Source organism: Bufo bufo, chromosome 5, assembly GCF_905171765.1.
Source record: "Bufo bufo chromosome 5, aBufBuf1.1, whole genome shotgun sequence".
Lineage (NCBI taxonomy): Eukaryota > Metazoa > Chordata > Amphibia > Anura > Bufonidae > Bufo > Bufo bufo.
This window is the reverse complement of record NC_053393.1, coordinates 280,574,265-280,594,142: the sequence shown is the minus strand read 5'-3', so window position 1 is coordinate 280,594,142 and position 19,878 is coordinate 280,574,265.

The following is a 19,878-nucleotide window of genomic DNA, read 5'->3' as shown; positions in this document are numbered from 1 at the left end:
GGTACCTCGCACAGGGACTGGGGTTGTGCTGTTACCGTGGATTGTGGACAGCATAAGGACATCCCTCTTGTTCTTATACCTGACCAGCAACAGGTTTCCACTGGTAAGTGCACGGGTCTCACCCCTGGGGATAGGTACCTGGAGGGGGTAGGCAGGGAGGCCGCGTTGATTTTTCCGCACGGTCCCACAAGCGAACGTGGATCTGGCGGCCAGGGACCTGAACAAGGGAATGCTGGTATAAAAGTTATCCACGTACAAGTGGTAACCATTATCCAGCAGTGGGTACATAAGGTCCCACACGAGTTTCCCGCTAACACCCAGAGTGGGGGGACATTCTGGGGGTTCAATACGGGAATCTCGCCCCTCGTACACACGAAATTTGTAAGTGTACCCTGAGGCACTCTCACAAATTTTGTATAGCTTCACGCCATACCTCGCCCGCTTTGTGGGAATATATTGGCGGAAACTGAGTCTCCCCTTGAACGCAACGAGAGACTCATCAACCGCGACCTCCCTTCCAGGTACGTAGGCCTGCTGAAATGTGGCCCCAAAGTGATCGATGACCGGCCGTATCTTATACAGCCGGTCATAGGCAGGGTCAGCTCGGGGTGGACATGCTGCATTATCGGAATAATGCAGACATTTCCGGATGGCCTCAAACCGGTGACGTATCATGACCATACTGTACAGTGGGGTCTGGTATAGGACGTCCCCACTCCAGTATTGCCTGACACTGGATTTTTGGACTAGACCCATATGCAGCACGAGGCCCCAAAATGTCCTCATTTCGGCTGCACTGACCGGCGTCCAGCCACCGGGTCTAGCCAAAACTGAGCCTGGGTTTTAAGCGACGAACTGTTGGGGGTACAGATTCGTCTGCTCCACCATCAAATTCACCAGTGGGTTACTGAAAAAAAAACTAAAATAGTCTATTTCAGTAAACCCCACTGTGGGAATCTGGATTCCAGGATTGCCAGCAAAATCCGGAATCTCAGGCTCAAAGTCCACTGGGGGACACCAGCTAAGTTCATCGGCAGGGGGCTCCGGTGGACTTATTTGGTGGGCCGGGAAACCAGTACGAACCCAAGGGCGGCTCGTACTAGGGTGGGCCACAGGATCCCTAGCATGTGGGGCCCCTGGCTCCGCCTGGCGGCGTCTCCGCCGCCTTGGTGGCTCATCGTCATCAGATGATGATGAGGAGGATGCGGATGATAAAAGGAATGTGGGGTCATCCTCACTGGGGCTCTCAGAGTCGGAGGCAATCTGGGCGTATGCCTCCTCGGCCGAGAACATCCGGCGGGCCATGGGTGTGTGTGCGTGTAGGTGTGCGTGTGTGGCAAACTTTATTATATGTGCGTGTGTGTGGGGGCAACAGGTGTTCACGTACTAAAAAGTCCAGGCAAAAAAATGGGCAAGTGTTAGGAAAAAAAAAAGTTAAAACTTGCTGATCAGCGGTACAACGCTGATCAGCGGTCGGTGGGGTGGTGGGGTGGGCGATGCGCTAACAGTGGACGGACGCTAAAAAGTGCCGGCCAGTCAGAGCACGCAGAAAAAAAAAGTGGTGGGGGGTGGGGGGGCTGGTGGTGGGGGGGGGGGCAGGTGGCAGGGGGGGTCTGGGTTAGGGTTAGATGGATAGATGGAAGTTTGGAATAAAAGTACTTTTTCTTTTTTTTTTCAAAACTTACTTTTCCCTTCTTTCCCTGCCTAACGGTGCCTCTCCCTCACTGACCCTAACCTACCTGGGTGGCGATGGGTACAGGAGGGTGATGGATAATGATTAGGGGGACACAGGAGCTGGTGCTGGACGATGCTGCACGGTCAGGGTGCTGGACAGGAAGAGGAGGGGAGAGAGGAGCGCAGGAAGTTTGAATCTCGCGCCTCTCTCCCCTGCACCAATCAGCACCCTGGACAGCGGCATTCAGCACCAGAGCCAGGACCGCCTCTTCAAATCCTCGGACTGCGATAGGTGGTGTATAATTACGCCACCGATCGCAGTCTTATTCCGGTTCATCGGGTCACAGGACCCCCGAATGGACCGGAAACGCAGAAAACCGCAGGTCTGAATTGACCTGCGGTTTTCTGCGATCGCCGATACGGGGGGGTCAAATGACCCCCCCTGCATTGTTACGGGATGCCGGCTGAATGATTTCAGCCGAAATCCCGTTCCGATTAACCCCCGCGGTGCCGGAATTCCGATTTTAAGTCAGGACGTACCGGTACGTCCTGGGTCCTTAAGGACTCTGGAAATAGGGCGTACCGGTACGTCCTAGGTCCTTAAGGGGTTAACCTTTCACATACTCAACCTTTTACTTTATTATTCTACTGTATAAAATGTTTTGATTTATATGACATTTTATGATATCATCAAACTGTGGAAGTGTAACTCGAACTTTATTTTTTGTTTATGTAACAGTTGGAGTGAATTAACTCTGACGCCTGTATGTTTCATACACTTTCCCAAAATAAAGAAAATGCAGAAAGCGCACAGATGGCACATGAAAACCAAGCCCATCGGTCTGTCACATCACCCCCATGCATATCAGGGAAACTGTCTGAGCCTCAAGTTATGCAGCAGTCTCTTATGCTGTTTGAAGACTCTGCTGCCAGGGTTTCCCAAGGGCATCCACCTAGCCCTTCCCCAGGGGTGGAAGAGATAGAATGCACTAACGCACAACCACTTATTTTTCCTGATGATGAGGACATGGGAATACCACCTCAGCACGTCTCTGATGACGAAACACAGGTGCCAACTGCTGCGTCTTTCTGCAGTGTGCAGACTGAACAGGAGGTCAGGGATCAAGACTGGGTGGAAGACGATGCAGGGGACGATGAGGTCCTAGACCCCACATGGAATGAAGGTCGTGCCACTGACTTTCACAGTTCGGAGGAAGAGGCAGTGGTGAGACCGAGCCAACAGCGTAGCAAAAGAGGGAGCAGTGGGCAAAATCAGAACACCCGCCGCCAAGAGACTCCGCCTGCTACTGACCGCCGCCATCTGGGACCGAGCACCCCAAAGGCAGCTTCAAGGAGTTCCCTGGCATGGCACTTCTTCAAACAATGTGCTGACGACAAGACCCGAGTGGTTTGCACGCTGTGCCATCAGAGCCTGAAGCGAGGCACTAAAGTTCTGAACCTTAGCACAACCTGCATGACCAGGCACCTGCATGCAAAGCATGAACTGCAGTGGAGTAAACACCTTAAAAACAAGGAAGTCACTCAGGCTCCCCCTGCTACCTCTTCTGCTGCTGCCGCCTCGGCCTCTTCTGCTGCTGCCGCCGCCTCGGCCTCTTCCTCCGCCTCTGGAGGGACGTTGGCACTTGCCGCCCAGCAAACATGGGATGTACCACCAACACCACCACCTGCGTCACCAAGCATCTCAACCATGTCACACGGCAGCGTTCAGCTCTCCATCTCACAAACATTTGAGAGAAAGCGTAAATTCCTACCCAGCCACCCTCGATCCCTGGCCCTGAATGCCAGCATTTCTAAACTACCGGCCTATGAAATGCTGTCATTTAGGCTGGTAGACACAGACAGCTTCAAACAGCTCATGTCTCTTGCTGTCCCACAGTATGTTGTTCCCAGCCGGCACTACTTCTCCAAGAGAGCCGTGCCTTCCCTGCACAAAAAAAAAAAAAAAAGTGACCATTTCTTTTTTTTTTGCTTTTTTTTTTGCTTGCTGTTTTGCTTTGTATTTTCCTGTTCCACTATGGATCCGGTTACGGTTTTGGCGAAACAATTACAGGGATTATCCCTTGAAGTGGCAGGATTAAAAGCAACAGTGCTGCAGCAGCAGCAGCCATCCTTGGGTTCCACCGTTGCTACGGGAAACCAAGGTACTCCCGAGCCAAAAGTGGCTTTACCTGATAGGTTCTCAGGAGGGAGAGACCAATTTGTAATCTTCAGAGAAGCTTGCAAATTGTTCTTCAGGTTACGCCCTAGATCCTCCGGCGGTGAGGAACAACGGGTGGGTATTGTAATTTCTCTCCTGCAAGGAGATCCGCAGGCTTGGGCTTTCTCCCTACCATCAGACTCTCTGGCCTTACGATCAGTGGAGGAGTTTTTTAAAGCCCTGGGTCTCGTATATGATGACCCGGACAGGGTCTCACTGGCTGAGTCTAAGCTACGTAGACTTCGGCAAGAGAACCGGTCTGCTGAACTATATTGTTCCGAATTCCGTAGGTGGGCTACTGATACGTTATGGAACGACTCGGCCCTTAGGAGTCAGTTCTGCCAGGGGTTGTCTGAAAAATTAAGACGCGCTGGTGGTATACGAGGTCCCTGGGTATCTGGAGGCTGCTATGTCTCTGTCCATAAGAATCGACAGACGACTCAGGGAGAGACTATTAAATTTTACGGAGGCCTCTATAGGGCAGGGATCGGTTTGTTATGATCCAGTCGAACCAATGCAAATAGGGGGCGCCACTAGACGGGTGAATCCTCCTAAGTTCCGCTGTAGGTCAGAGGTTTGTTTTCGTTGTGGGGGAGGGGTCATTTTGTAAAGGTTTGTCCCTCAGAACCCAAGAGACCACAAACAAAGGAGCCGCCGGGAAAGCTAGAGTCCCCAGATTGTGCGGAGGATAACAGTCTGGGCGTATTCGTTTCCTCCATACGCATGTCTCAGTTTTTGTTGTCCGCTACCGTTGTGGCAGGCAATAAGACTGAGATCTGTTCCGTCTTTTTGGACAGTGGGGCGGGGGTCAACTTGGTGGATTCACGGTTTGCTCAGGCTCTGGGTTTTACTCCAGAACCGATACGCAGAACTATTCCTGTTTTTGCCATCGACTCCTCCCCTCTTACTCAGAAAGAGTTAACTCAGATCATTCATAATATCCATCTGCAGGTAGGGGACCTCCATAAAGCGCATTTCTCGTGTTATGTCCTGGACGGTCTTCCGGCTCCTATGGTATTGGGGCTTCCCTGGCTGGTGACTCACAATCCAGTGGTGGATTGGCAGGCCGGGGAGATTGTGGAGTGGAGTGAATATTGTAAGGACAACTGCTTGAGTAGTATGTGCTCTACACTCTCTGTAACATCTTTACCTGCCTTTCTGTCAGATTTTATGGATGTGTTCTCTGAGAAGGGTTGTCAGGGGTTACCACCTCATCGTCCATATGATTGCCCGATTAATCTACTACCTGGGGCCAAACTACCTAAAACCCGGTTATACAATCTTTCCGGCCCGGAGAGGAAGGCTATGAAAGATTATATTTCGGAGAGTTTGGCTAAGGGACACATCAGACCCTCTTCTTCACCTGTGGCTGCAGGGTTCTTTTTCGTTAAAAAGAAAGATGGGGGCCTACGTCCTTGCCTGGATTTCCGGGAATTAAACCGGATAACTATCCGAGATCCCTATCCTCTTCCTCTCATTCCCGACCTCTTTAATCAGGTTGCTGGTGCTAAATGGTTCTCCAAAATGGATCTCAGAGGAGCCTATAACCTGGTTCGCATCAAAGAGGGGGATGAGTGGAAGACGGCTTTTAATACTCCGGAAGGGCATTATGAAAATCTGGTCATGCCATTTGGTCTTACTAATGCGCCTGCGGTATTCCAACATTTTGTCAACGATATTTTTAGTCACCTTATCGGGAGATTTGTTGTGATATATCTTGATGACATCCTGGTCTATTCCCCGGATCTGGATACACATAAGATCCATGTGAGACAAGTGCTGCAGATATTAAGGGCCAACAAATTGTTTGCTAAGTTAGAAAAATGTGTGTTCGCCGTAAAAGAACTGCCATTTCTGGGGTATGTGTTGTCAGATTCAGGTTTCCGCATGGATCCAGAGAAAGTCCGGGCGATTTATAGACTGGGATCTGCCTGAGAACCTGAAGGCATTGCAACGCTTCCTGGGGTTTGCCAATTTTTATAGAAAGTTTATAAAAAACTATTCCTTGGTGGTCAAACCACTGACGGACATGACCCGAAAGGGATCCGATTTTTCCAAATGGTCACATGCAGCCAAAACTGCCTTTGCATCTCTGAAGGAGAGATTCACCTCGGCCCCTATTCTCGTACAGCCAGATGTCTCGCTTCCTTTTATTGTAGAGGTTGACGCATCAGAGGTGGGGGTGGGAGCGGTACTATCTCAGGGCCCGTCCCCTGGTGAATGGCGTCCGTGTGCTTTCTTTTCGAAGAAATTGTCTACTGCAGAAAGGAACTATGATATTGGCAACAGGGAACTTTTGGCTATTAAGTTGGCTTTTGAGGAGTGGCGTCATTTTTTGGAGGGGGCGGTTCATCCCGTCACGGTGATTACTGATCACAAAAACGTATTATATCTGGAGTCTGCTAAACGTCTCACCCCTAGACAGGCTCGGTGGTCTCTGCATTACACTCAGGTTTAGAGGGGAGGGTGTTGGAAGCTCAGGGGGACGCCCCGGCCTCCTGCCCCTCGGGTAAACTGTTTGTGGCAGAAAATTTACGACTGGAGATACTAAAAGAACACCATAACTCCACACTGGCAGGACACCCAGGTAGTAGGGTGTCTCTGAGTTAGTGTCTCGTCGGTTCTGGTGGCCTAAATGGCGCCAGGAGGTGTTGAATTTTGTGTCTGCATGTGCTACCTGTGCTCGTTCTAAGGTAGATCATACTCGTCCGGCAGGGCGTCTTTTACCTCTGGCCATCCCCAACAGGCCTTGGACGCACCTGTCAATGGATTTCATTACGGATCTACCAGTATCAGCGGGGAAGACTGTTATTCTTGTAGTTGTTGACAGATTCAGTAAAATGGTGCACTTTATTGCTCTTGCCGCATTGCCTAATGCTAACACACTGGCTCAGGTTTTTATTGACCACATCGTGAAGCTTCACGGGGTCCCTTCCGATATTGTTTCGGATCGTGGTATCCAATTCGTTTCTAAATTTTGGAAAGCTTTTTGTTCTCGTTTAGGGGTTCATCTGTCGTTTTCTTCATCTTTCCATCCACAGTCCAACGGTCAGACTGAACGTACCAATCAAAACCTAGAGACATATTTGAGATGCTTTGTTTCCGAAAATCAGGAGGAATGGTCATCTTATTTACCGTTAGCCGAGTTTGCCATTAATAATCGTCGTCAAGAATCCACCGATAAGTCACCATTTTTTGGTGCGTATGGTTTCCTTCCTCAGTTTTGTACGTTTAGTGAGGGGGGGGCCGTCTGGGATTCCCGAGGAGGAACGATTTGCGTCTTCACTTTCTTCAATGTGGCAGAGTGTGCAAGAAAGTTTGAAGAGAATTGGTGGTAGATACAAACGTGCGGCTGATAGGAAGCGCTCTGAAGGTCCGGACCTTGGGGTGAATGACTTGGTGTGGTTGTCTACCAGAAATATCAAGTTGAAGGTTCCCTCGTGGAAATTAGGTCCGAGATTTATTGGTCCTTATAGGGTAATTAAGATCATTAACCCGGTGGCTTTTCGTCTGGAGCTACCTCAGACTCTAAGGATCCATAATGTCTTCCACAGATCTCTGCTTAAGAGATATGTAGAACCTCCTGAACCATTGCCACTACCGCCTCCACCGGTGGTTGTTGATGGCAGTCTTGAGTTTCAGGTAGAAAAGATTGTTGATTCACGATATATTCGCTGCTCTCTTCAGTACCTGGTGCACTGGAAAGGTTATGGTTCCGAAGAGAGAATGTGGGTTCCAGCATCATGGATAAAAGCGGACAGACTCATTCGGGCTTTTCATAGCTCCCATCCGGAGAGGCCTGGTCTTGAGGGTCCAGGGGCCCCTCGTAGAAAGGGGGGTACTGTCACGACTGTGACTGATCCAGACAGGTCTGGGAGGAGAAGGTCTCAGCGACTTGCTACTCGCGATAGCTTGTGAGTTTGCTCCGTGGTTCAGGGTATGTCATCTGGGTTTTGCCTTGTGAACCTTTTTGTCCTGACTGGGAGTTTGTAGGCATCCTTCTCAGGTGAGTCCTGTCTGCCACTCCCAGCTACTATATTAGTTTCACTTTCACTTGCAGTCATTGCCAGATATAGTCCTTACTTCCAGTTCTATTCTGACCTTTGAAGGAGATCGTTTGATGGTGTTGCTGTGGAGCTCTTGTCTGGCGTGGACTGTCGTGATTGGGATCGCCTTCTCTGCTCGTGACTGGATAAGTCTATCTCTGATATAGTTTGTTTGTTGATGTCTTCCCCTGCTATTCTCCTAGACATGAGTGATGGTGACTAGTGCTCCCATCAGCCTTTCCCCAGTCTAGGCTTGTTAGGGTGACTGAGGGTTTAGGCATACTGCTCGCCGCACGGGTTCACACCCCGTCTAGGGTATCAGGGCAGACAGGTGCCAGCTTAGGGTAAGTCAGGGGTGGCCATACTATTCCCATCCATAGATAAGGGTCCCCCTTCCCCTCCGTCTGGTGCGACACGACTGCTGCTGGGGTAGCGGTCGTGACAGTCTACTAGTAATATGACGAGCGTTGTCTGCTTATCCAGGGTGAAAAAGAAGGGAAGGGAAGTGTTGGGCAAAATTTACTCTCTTGCCTAAACGTGTCCCTGACACATGATTTCGGTGATCAGCTTGAATTAAACCTTATCCGGTACCGGGAGAATGAAGAAGATAACACTGAAGACGTGTGTAGTTCTAATCCATTCTGATTTATTTCACAGTTGGCAAACAGTTATAATAGAGGGGGTTGAGCTTCCTTGACATCCAATCATATGTTAGCATTAGTATTCAACCTATGGTATCGATCACACATGAGCTCTGCATTAACATAATAGATGACTCATAGTAACAGCATTTGACCAATCAGGTATATACACATAGGCCAGCATACACTTGAGCCAGATGACCTTATATGGCTAGGACTGTTTCAAACTTACAAACTAAGGAATGTATGGATTTCTTGAAACAGCACAGGAAGTGTCACACATTCCATAAGGGGAAGGGGACATTTTGTAAGTGCACTAACCAAATGTAATACACATGGCTGAATAAGACAAAATGGAGTCACATATATCCCATCAAATCCCCTCTTAGAACCTTATATATATACCTTATACTATATGGTTCTTTCTCTGCTCTTCCTTTGTTTGCTTGTAAGCCTTTAGTTATTCCATATACCCTTCAGGAGTATGATCCTCAGGCTTTGTTGAGGTTGTGTTTGCCTCTTCTACCTCTACCGGAGTATAGAGGGATGTTGAGTGTACCCCTCTTTCGGCCACACTTTTACATATGGTAAGAAGGGAGGGCACACACTGTAGACAACAGCAGAGACACACTATTGCAGAGACCACGGCGAGTACCACTCCTAAAACATATCTTATTTGACCAAAGTCAGGTATTCAGCCAAAAAGCCAGTCCCACCAACCTTGGTCAACATCTTGTTTTATGTTTTCTCATCTCTTCTAATTGGCCTATTGTATCTTTTATTCCACGGGAGTGATCTGATAAATTGAAACAACACATCCCTGCGAACGCTGAGCATCCTACACCATGTTGGAGCAATAAATAGTCAATAGTTGCCCTATTCTGCAAGATAGCCTTTTTATATGATTGTATATCCAGCAGCATATCTTGCAGAACTGCACCAGTGACATCTATCTGTTTTACCATACTACAGGCAAGTTTTGATATTGTCCTGTGGTTATATATGGCCAACCCTGGTACCCCTATCAAAGATACCTCTTAACTCATGTATTCTGAGAGGAGATTCACATTATAATCACAATTTTCTGGTAGCTGTAGGGAAGTGTCTCTCGTGTGTCGTGTCTGCATTGCTGGGAATAGTGGTATCATTGCTAATGTCAACCTGGCTATTGTACAGGGTCCCTCTGTAATATTGGCCGGTATGTATGTGTAACTAGTATTCCCACAGGCCAATACCCATCCTGTTGGTAGAGGTACATGTTTGTCTAGGGATGGTACTGTTTTTGTAATATTACACTGCATATTCTTTCCTGATACTATTTTTTTTACAACTACCTAAATCTCTATCACAAATATTTGGCTTAGTCTTGTTCTGCATTTTTGCTTGTATGCAGGGAGGCAATAGTGTCTCATCACAGGTGAAGTTATAACATATTCCTGCTGCTGTGACAAGACCTGTAATTATTTCTATCATATTACTCTGCAGAGTCTCATATGTAGGACAGTCATAACAAGCATGATAAGGATTTACATATCCATATTTAACATCATGATCCTCCAAATCTGTGTCATTCCATTGGGAACGTAGGAGCTCCATCCATACATCTACTGGGGTGGGGACTGCTACCAGACATGTCTCCAAAATGTTAGATGCCGATAAAGTGGTTTGGAGACAAAAGTCAGTTAAGTTCAGAGTTTTGGCCAGGTACAGCCATAAGTTCTCCTTTGTCTTGCATAGACTGTCTTCCCCTCTGCATTCTGTTTTCAGGTATATCTGTCTGTTCCACAGCCATGGGATAGTAAGTAGGAGACACAAAACTGCAATTATTAAAGCACTGCATCTCAGCCATCTCGAGGAATTTCCCGACTGCGTCATCTCGTTGGGGGTCAAGGCTGTCTGCCTCCGTTAGTACCCCTTCTGTATCTTCTCCGAGGTCAAGGCTGTCTGCCTCTGTTAGTACCTCTCTTTTCTTCACCAACTTAATCCTTGTGGCGTGGATCCACGTGGGCGACTGTTCAGTGAGGACTGCTGTTCTGGTGATCGCGACTACCTCGGTGGGTTGTCCGTAGGTGAAGCTTCCTGGTTCCTTTCCCTTCTTTAAGATCTTGATCATCACCTGGTCGCCTATCCGGAATGGATGGGTTGGTTCCTGTGAAAGAGAAAGAGACTTACAAGCAACTTTTTCTTCAGTTTTACTGAGGACTTTGATCAGATTAGTAACATACTCCTCCCTGATCAGGTCCAAGTCCCCTTCCTGCACCACCAGGGGGCGTTTTGCCCATGGTGTGGGGAAAGGCCTCCCCATGAGTATCTCAATGCTGTTTATGTCCTACTCTGTGGAAATGTGCTATTAAGATGGAAGCACTGTGTTGGGGAATACATAACTTCCCCTCTTCGCAGACCAATCCTATCTCAGGATTTTTCTGCAATACTGGATAACACCAGTCTTGCTGTTCCTGTTCAGTTGCGTACCACTGAAGATCAGTAAGCATTTGCAACATCTCAGGGGTTGGAGGTGCCAAACATGGCATCTCCCAATGGTTATACAAACCTGTGAGTTTGTATTTGGCCACTCATTTCGCCACCTTATCTGCCAGCGCATTGCCCTGTGAGACATGATCCTTACCATCTGCTGCCGTGAATCCTCTCCTCTGCCAGATCATACCATGGTCCCACACTACCCCATGTGTGTACCTACTCTCAGTATAAATGGTGACAGGTCTATCAGCATGTAGAATACATGTCCTAGTGAGTGCAATGAGCTCAGCTGCCTGCTGTGTTGAGTGCGGATGTCCTTGAGTAGGCCTACTACATCATGAGTGGTGTCAAAATGGTGTAATGTCACATTGTGAAAGAATTTGTCAACTCTACCATCATAGCACAGGCTGCAAGAGAACACAGACATGCCGGCATCCCTTGAACAGGGGTGGGAAAAACTTTGAGAAAAACACACAAGGACGCAACTTGCCTCCGTTTTCTTGTGTCAGTACACCCGCCATGGTTTTACAATTTTGGCGTGCAAACATGTGGAAGGGCATATTATAGTCAGGGAGGCCCAGCCCTGGACTCGACATGAGCGAACATTTCAGATAATCAAATGCATTGTACATTTCAGAAGACCATTTAATCAAATCTGGATTTTCTTCCAGATTGGCTTGCCTCAAAACATTGTCATAATAGGAGAAATCAGGAATCCATTGTCTACCGTTTATCATACCAAGGAAAGATAACATTTCTTTCTTGGTGTGCGGGGCGACCAAACCAGCAATAGACTGGACTCTTTCTGCGCTGATTCTCCGTTCACCTTTTGTGAGGACAAAGCCCAAGTATTCAACCTGCATTTTACACCATTGCATTTTCTTAAGTGTTACTTTGTGACCACATCCTGACAATCATTATCCTGAATGCTGGCCTCCGCTGACATGCTACACAGTAATAAATCATCGACATATTGCAGCAGCACAGAACCTTGGGGGGGGTGTACCATGATTCTAACATCGCTTGGAGGACTATGCTGTACACTACAGGTGAATCAGCATATCCCTGGGGCATTTCTGCACCAGGTCAGTTGACGTCTGTCAAAGGAAAAAGCAAAAAGTAGTCTGGTTATCTTATCAACTGGGATAGAAAAGAATGCATTTTTCAGATCTATCACACTGAACCAAACAGCGTCTGCTGGAATGGCAGATAATAATTAAGTGACATCAGGTACAACAGGGGCTATAGGCACAATGACGTTGTTGATGGCCCTTAAATCCTGTACAAAGTGGGTAGCACCATCTGCCTTGTTCACTGGATTCACGGGCGTGCTGTAGGGTGAAATCACCTCTTCCAGGATTCCCTTTTGTAGGAATTCCTCTATCATTGGCCTAAGCCCATCAAGTTTCTCTTTTGACAGCGGGTATTGTTTTTGGAACACTGAGATGACACCTGGTTTCACAGTAGCTGTGTAAGGTGTGCAATCTATGAATCCTGTGTCATATTCATTTGAGGACCATAATGCAGGGTTAATGTTATTAAGTTCTGGGTGGTCCTGTATGTTTGCAAGAATCAGTGGCACTAGTGTAGAGACTGGAATGAGATCTGAGTGTACTCTTATGCCCCGATTCTTCGCTGATACCTGTAAGTCAAGCTTAATGAACAAATCTCTCCCTAATAGGCTGACTGGGCAATCTAGTATAATGCTAAATACATGATATGATGTTTTCCCTGTCCATGGTCTCGAGTAGTAGTGAGTCCGTTTTGAAATTTATTTATTTTTTTCAAAACTCCATTAATTCACATAGAAGGCTCACATTTCCTTCCTCCCACTCTGAGTCATCTAAGTCCACCCCTTTTAGTCGGACGCTGTGGCCCTTCCTCTGTTCTGCCATTAGTATCTTAGCTGTCCATACGAGCAGAGCTCTGATGTTAAGCACAACACTTAACATGTAACATGTAACTGCAAACATTGAAACAAACAGATCTGACAATACAGACATGAACACACAAAGGGCCCATAAAAACTTTTCATTGAAATAAAAATGTACAGCTTGATCAATGCTGTTGGTACCAATAAAAACCAAAAACTTCCAAGAAAAATAAAATAAAATTCTCAATGTGCATATTTAAAAACAAATACCGTACTCCATACGCATTCATATACATTTTTTTATGTACTCTTTTTTTCATTGACAACTCATAACCACGCCCTTACACATAAAATATGAATTGCACACACAGCTCTGCTACGTACATACAACTCAGAGCCACACCCATTCACATTTCACTGAATCATGTATCTTTCACCCAATCACACAATTTCTTTGTTACATTCCAAAATTTGCAGCACAGACAAACACAGCTTTCCTGGAAACAGATAGCCACACCACACCCAGAATTGCTGATGGTCTGTCACTGTAAAACAATATACATGTTATAACCATACAGTCATTTTGTTAAAATTCAAATCATCTTATATGCCATGTGGTTTTTTTGGTTTAGTGTTATACACATCGCCACTTATTCTATATATAACTACCCCTTCCCCCATTTCCTTTTGCCTTGCGTCTCTTATTTCAGGAGTGTTCAAACAGGGGAAGTAAAGTGCAACTGTCCCAAATGTTCCTCAAACTTTTACTCATATCTGAATAAGGACTTAGAATGGGTGCAACCTTAGATTGATAGGATTGGACACTTCCAATTAGCATCATCACTGCAGGCACATTTTAAACCATTGGAACATACAATTTGGAAAGATCCAATCCAATACTGGAGCCCTGTCTGGAAGATCTTATAGATAACACAGGTTAGTATCTTCACATTCTGATGATGCATCACCAATTAGCAGCCCCCCTCCCCCCTCAACCCCCATATGAAATTCCTGAGCAGAGGAGGGGGGTATGAGATGGGAGGGAGTCCTCTCTGAAAACACATCTCAGACAGAACAGGAAGAAGTTTGTTTTGTGGAACTACAAGTGACATTTTGGAGTTTACAGCAGATGTGGTGGGGGGGAGGGATGCCTCATGGCAACTTTGTTCTCTCTATAGGATTCAAAATCCTCCATCTTGAAATAAGAAATTCTACTCATTTCTCCAACTTCTCTTTTTAATTATCAATACACTTATGCATTAACTGTCCATCTTTTAGTGCTGTAATCTCTAATTCTAGGGCTATAAATCGTCACTATTTAAACACACACAGATCATTAGGGCAACAAAACTTAACCAGTTCATTTCTGAACGTTTAACACAAGCCCTTTCTAATTGCAAACACTGAAACACTTTTTCCCTTGCCATGAATTAACTTCCTGACACTGCTGTGTTTTCTCACTCACAATAGCCGGGAGTTCTGATGTACACTGTCTGTAAGCTTCTAACTTCACAGATTTTTTACAGCTTTTCATCCCTGTTGCCAGCCGGGCATAACATTCTGTTTCACATTTTAACTGTCAATTCTCACATCCTGCCCAATTGTCTACCCATGTGTTAACTAGGAAATAATTTGTGGGACTAGACCGTGCAACAAAGTTTACATGTTGGCAGTGATAGAAACAGAATGATTTCAAAGTGGGATGCGACCGTAAACTTACCACCCGGTCAACATCTCACACAGACAGATAATCTTAATACTTCTAAAATACTTATACTATATATACATAAGAGTTAATTCAAGCTTGTATCCTTCTGTTCCCGGAACAGATTATTCATATAGTGCACTATCTCTTAACGATATGGACTTACTAAGCCTCTTATAATCAACATAAGCTTCCCTGAGCTTTTGCGCGTGCCCCAGACACCGCAATCCACCGAAATCATAAATAGATGGTTCGACTTACTTGAATGAGATTTTGGTCATTGCTCCCAGGTCCAAGGAGGACAATAATTGATGTCTTTCACTGTAGACCTGAAGAGATGACCCTCCCAATCCCGGAAACCGAGCCCCCAAGCTGTTGGGCAAAATTTACTCTCTTGCCTAAACGTGTCCCTGACACATGATTTCGGTGATCAGCTTGAATTAAACCTTATCCGGTACCGGGAGAATGAAGAAGATAACACTGAAGACGTGTGTAGTTCTAATCCATTCTGATTTATTTCACAGTTGGCAAACAGTTATAATAGAGGGGGTTGAGCTTCCTTGACATCCAATCATATGTTAGCATTAGTATTCAACCTATGGTATCGATCACACATGAGCTCTGCATTAACATAATAGATGACTCATAGTAACAGCATTTGACCAATCAGGTATATACACATAGGCCAGCATACACTTGAGCCAGATGACCTTATATGGCTAGGACTGTTTCAAACTTACAAACTAAGGAATGTATGGATTTCTTGAAACAGCACAGGAAGTGTCACACATTCCATAAGGGGGGAGGGGACATTTTGTAAGTGCACTAACCAAATGTAATACACATGGCTGAATAAGACAAAATGGAGTCACATATATCCCATCAGGAAGGAGGGATAAGTGGAGGCAGGAGGGAAGGGAAGAGGGAAGAACAGGTTAACAAACATAAACAAGTAACAGAACACAAAAAATAATGTCACATGTAAGTTAATTTCTGGTAGCAAGAAACCCTTACCAACGGGGCCCCGTCAGTCTAAGTATATAGTAATTTTCTCTGAAGAGATTAAATTGTTCCATTTTGTCCAAATTTCGAGATTTTTTGTAATTACTAGGGATGAGCGAACCCGAACTGTATAGTTCGGGTTCGTACCGAATTTTGGGGTGTCCGTGACACGGACCCGAACATTTTCGTAAAAGTCCGGGTTCGGTGTTCGGCGCTTTCTTGGCGCTTTTTGAAAGGCTGCAAAGCAGCCAATCAACAAGCGTCATACTACTTGCCCCAAGAGGCCATCACAGCCTTGCCTACTATTGGCATGGCTGTGATTGGCCAGTGCAGCATGTGACCCAGCCTCTATATAAGCTTGGGTCACGTTGCGCTGCACGTCACTCTGCTGATTCAAGCATAGGGAGAGGTTGCAGCTGCGACGTTAGGGCGAGATTAGGCAGATTAACTCCTCCAAAAGACTTCATTCTGTGATCGATCTGCAGCTGTGGATCATTGAAGTGCTTCTATTCAATTGCTCAGTGTTTTTAGGCTGCCCAGAGCGTTTTTAGATCACTTTTTTCTGGGGTGATCGGCGGCCATTTTGTGACTTGTGGTGCGCCAGCACAAGCTATCACCAAGTGTATTTAACCATCAATAGTGTGGTTATTTTGTGCTATATCCTACATCAGCTGCAGGCTGAGCCTGTGTCACCCAAGTGCATTTAACCATCAACAGTCTGGTTATTTTTTGGCCATATACTACATCAGCTGCAGGCTGAGCCTGTGTCACCGAAGTGCATTTAACCATCAACAGTTTGGTTATTTTTTGGCCATATACTACATCTGGTGCAGGCTGAGCCTGTGTCACCCAAGTGCATTTAACCATCAATAGTGTGGTTATTTTTTGGCCATATACTACATCAGGGGCAAGTTGAGTCTGTCACCCAGCGCCTAAAAAATAGACCTGACATTTCTATTCAACCAAATCTGTACTGTTTTAGCTGGTCAAGTTATTTGTAGTGACCGTAAAAGCACACTTTTTGTTCTGGGTTGAAAAACTATTCCCAAATTTGCCATTCTCAAAATAACTAGTTTCTGGTATATGAGGCCTACTTGAAATCTATCCCAAAAAGGATATCTTACATTGAAGGTGCTGATAGTGTCATTCAGAAAAACCTAAGACACACGCTACCGTGCAGATAGAAGTCTGATTCTGTCATTAAACCTATACCTGTCACACAGCGCAAAAAAAAACAGGCCTGACATTTCTATTCAACCAAATCTGTACTGTTTTAGCTGGTCAAGTTATTTGTAGTGACCGTAAAAGCACATTTTTTGTTCTGGGTTGAAAAACTATTCCCAAAATTGCCATTCTCAAAATTGTGGTGAACGGGAACAATGAGGAAAACATCTAATAAGGGACAGGGACGCGGACGTGGACATGGTCGTGGTGGTGTTAGTGGACCCTCTGGTGCTGGGAGAGGACGTGGCCGTTCTGCCACAGCCACACGTCCTAGTGAACCAACTACCTCAGGTCCCAGTAGCCAGCAGAATTTACAGCGATATTTGGTGGGGCCCAATGCCGTTCTAAGGATGGTAAGGCCTGAGCAGGTACAGGCATTAGTCAATTGGGTGGCCGACAGTGGATCCAGCACGTTCACATTATCTCCCACCCAGTCTTCTGCAGAAAGCGCACAGATGGCGCATGAAAACCAAGCCCATCGGTCTGTCACATCACCCCCATGCATATCAGGGAAACTGTCTGAGCCTCAAGTTATGCAGCAGTCTCTTATGCTGTTTGAAGACTCTGCTGCCAGGGTTTCCCAAGGGCATCCACCTAGCCCTTCCCCAGGGGTGGAAGAGATAGAATGCACTAACGCACAACCACTTATTTTTCCTGATGATGAGGACATGGGAATACCACCTCAGCACGTCTCTGATGACGAAACACAGGTGCCAACTGCTGCGTCTTTCTGCAGTGTGCAGACTGAACAGGAGGTCAGGGATCAAGACTGGGTGGAAGACGATGCAGGGGACGATGAGGTCCTAGACCCCACATGGAATGAAGGTCGTGCCACTGACTTTCACAGTTCGGAGGAAGAGGCAGTGGTGAGACCGAGCCAACAGCGTAGCAAAAGAGGGAGCAGTGGGCAAAATCAGAACACCCGCCGCCAAGAGACTCCGCCTGCTACTGACCGCCGCCATCTGGGACCGAGCACCCCAAAGGCAGCTTCAAGGAGTTCCCTGGCATGGCACTTCTTCAAACAATGTGCTGACGACAAGACCCGAGTGGTTTGCACGCTGTGCCATCAGAGCCTGAAGCGAGGCATTAACGTTCTGAACCTTAGCACAACCTGCATGACCAGGCACCTGCATGCAAAGCATGAACTGCAGTGGAGTAAACACCTTAAAAACAAGGAAGTCACTCAGGCTCCCCCTGCTACCTCTTCTGCTGCTGCCGCCTCGGCCTCTTCTGCTGCTGCCGCCCGCCTCGGCCTCTTCCTCCGCCTCTGGAGGGACGTTGGCACTTGCCGCCCAGCAAACATGGGATGTACCACCAACACCACCACCTGCGTCACCAAGCATCTCAACAATGTCACACGGCAGCGTTCAGCTTTCCATCTCACAAACATTTGAGAGAAAGCGTAAATTCCTACCTAGCCACCCTCGATCCCTGGCCCTGAATGCCAGCATTTCTAAACTACCGGCCTATGAAATGCTGTCATTTAGGCTGGTGGACACAGACAGCTTCAAACAGCTCATGTCTCTTGCTGTCCCACAGTATGTTGTTCCCAGCCGGCACTACTTCTCCAAGAGAGCCGTGCCTTCCCTGCACAACCAAGTATCCGATAAAATCAAGTGTGCACTGCGCAACGCCATCTGTGGCAAGGTCCACCTAACCACAGATACGTGGACCAGTAAGCACGGCCAGGGACGCTATATCTCCCTAACTGCACACTGGGTAAATGTAGTGGCGGCTGGGCCCCAGGCGGAGAGCTGTTTGGCGCACGTCCTTCCGCCGCCAAGGATCGCAGGGCAACATTCTTTGCCTCCTGTCTCCTCCTCCTCCTACTCAGCTTCCTCCTCCTCTTCTTCCACCTGCTCATCCAGTCAGCCACACACCTTCACCATCAACTTCAGCACAGCCCGGGGTAAACGTCAGCAGGCCGTTCTGAAACTCATATGTTTGGGGGACAGGCCCCACACCGCACAGGAGTTGTGGGGGGGTATAGAACAACAGACCGACGAGTGGTTGCTGCCGGTGAGCCTCAAGCCTGGCCTGGTGGTGTGCGATAATGGGCGAAATCTCGTTGCAGCTCTGGGACTAGCGGGTTTGACGCACATCCCTTGCCTGGCGCATGTGCTGAATTTGGTGGTGCAGAAGTTCATTCACAACTACCCCGACATGTCAGAGCTGCTGCATAAAGTGCGGGCCGTCTGTTCGCGCTTCCGGCGTTCACACCCTGCCGCTGCTCGCCTGTCTGCGCTACAGCGTAACTTCGGCCTGCCCGCTCACCGCCTCATATGCGACGTGCCCACCAGGTGGAACTCCACCTTGCACATGCTGGACAGACTGTGCGAGCAGCAGCAAGCCATAGTGGAGTTTCAGCTGCAGCACGCACGGGTCAGTCGCACTGCGTTTCAGCCCCACTTCACCACCAATGACTGGGCCTCCATGCGAGACCTGTGTGCCCTGTTGCGCTGTTTCGAGTACTCCACCAACATGGCCAGTGGCGATGACGCCGTTATCAGCCTTAGAAGTGGTATTGTATGTCTCCTTGAGAAAACACTTAGGGCGATGATGGAAGAGGAGGTGGCCCAGGAGGAAGAGGGGTCATTTTTAGCACTTTCAGGCCAGTCTCTTCAAAGTGACTCAGAGGGAGGTTTTTTGCAACAGCAGAGGCCAGGTACAAATATGGCCAGACAGGGCCCACTACTGGAGGACGAGGATGAGGAGGAGGATGAGGATGAAGCATGTTCACAGCGGGGTAGCACCCTTACCTCTGGGCAGCCTGGCACACATGAGCGACTACATGCTGCAGTGCCTGCGCAACGACAGCAGACTTGCCCACATTTTAACGTGTGCGGACTACTGGGTTGCCACCCTGCTGGATCCCCGGTACAAAGACAATGTGCCCACCTTACTTCCTACACTGGAGCGTGATAGGAAGATGCGCGAGTACAAGCGCACGTTGGTAGATGCGCTACTGAGAGCATTCCCAAATGTCACAGGGGATCCAGTGGAAGCCCAAGGCGAAG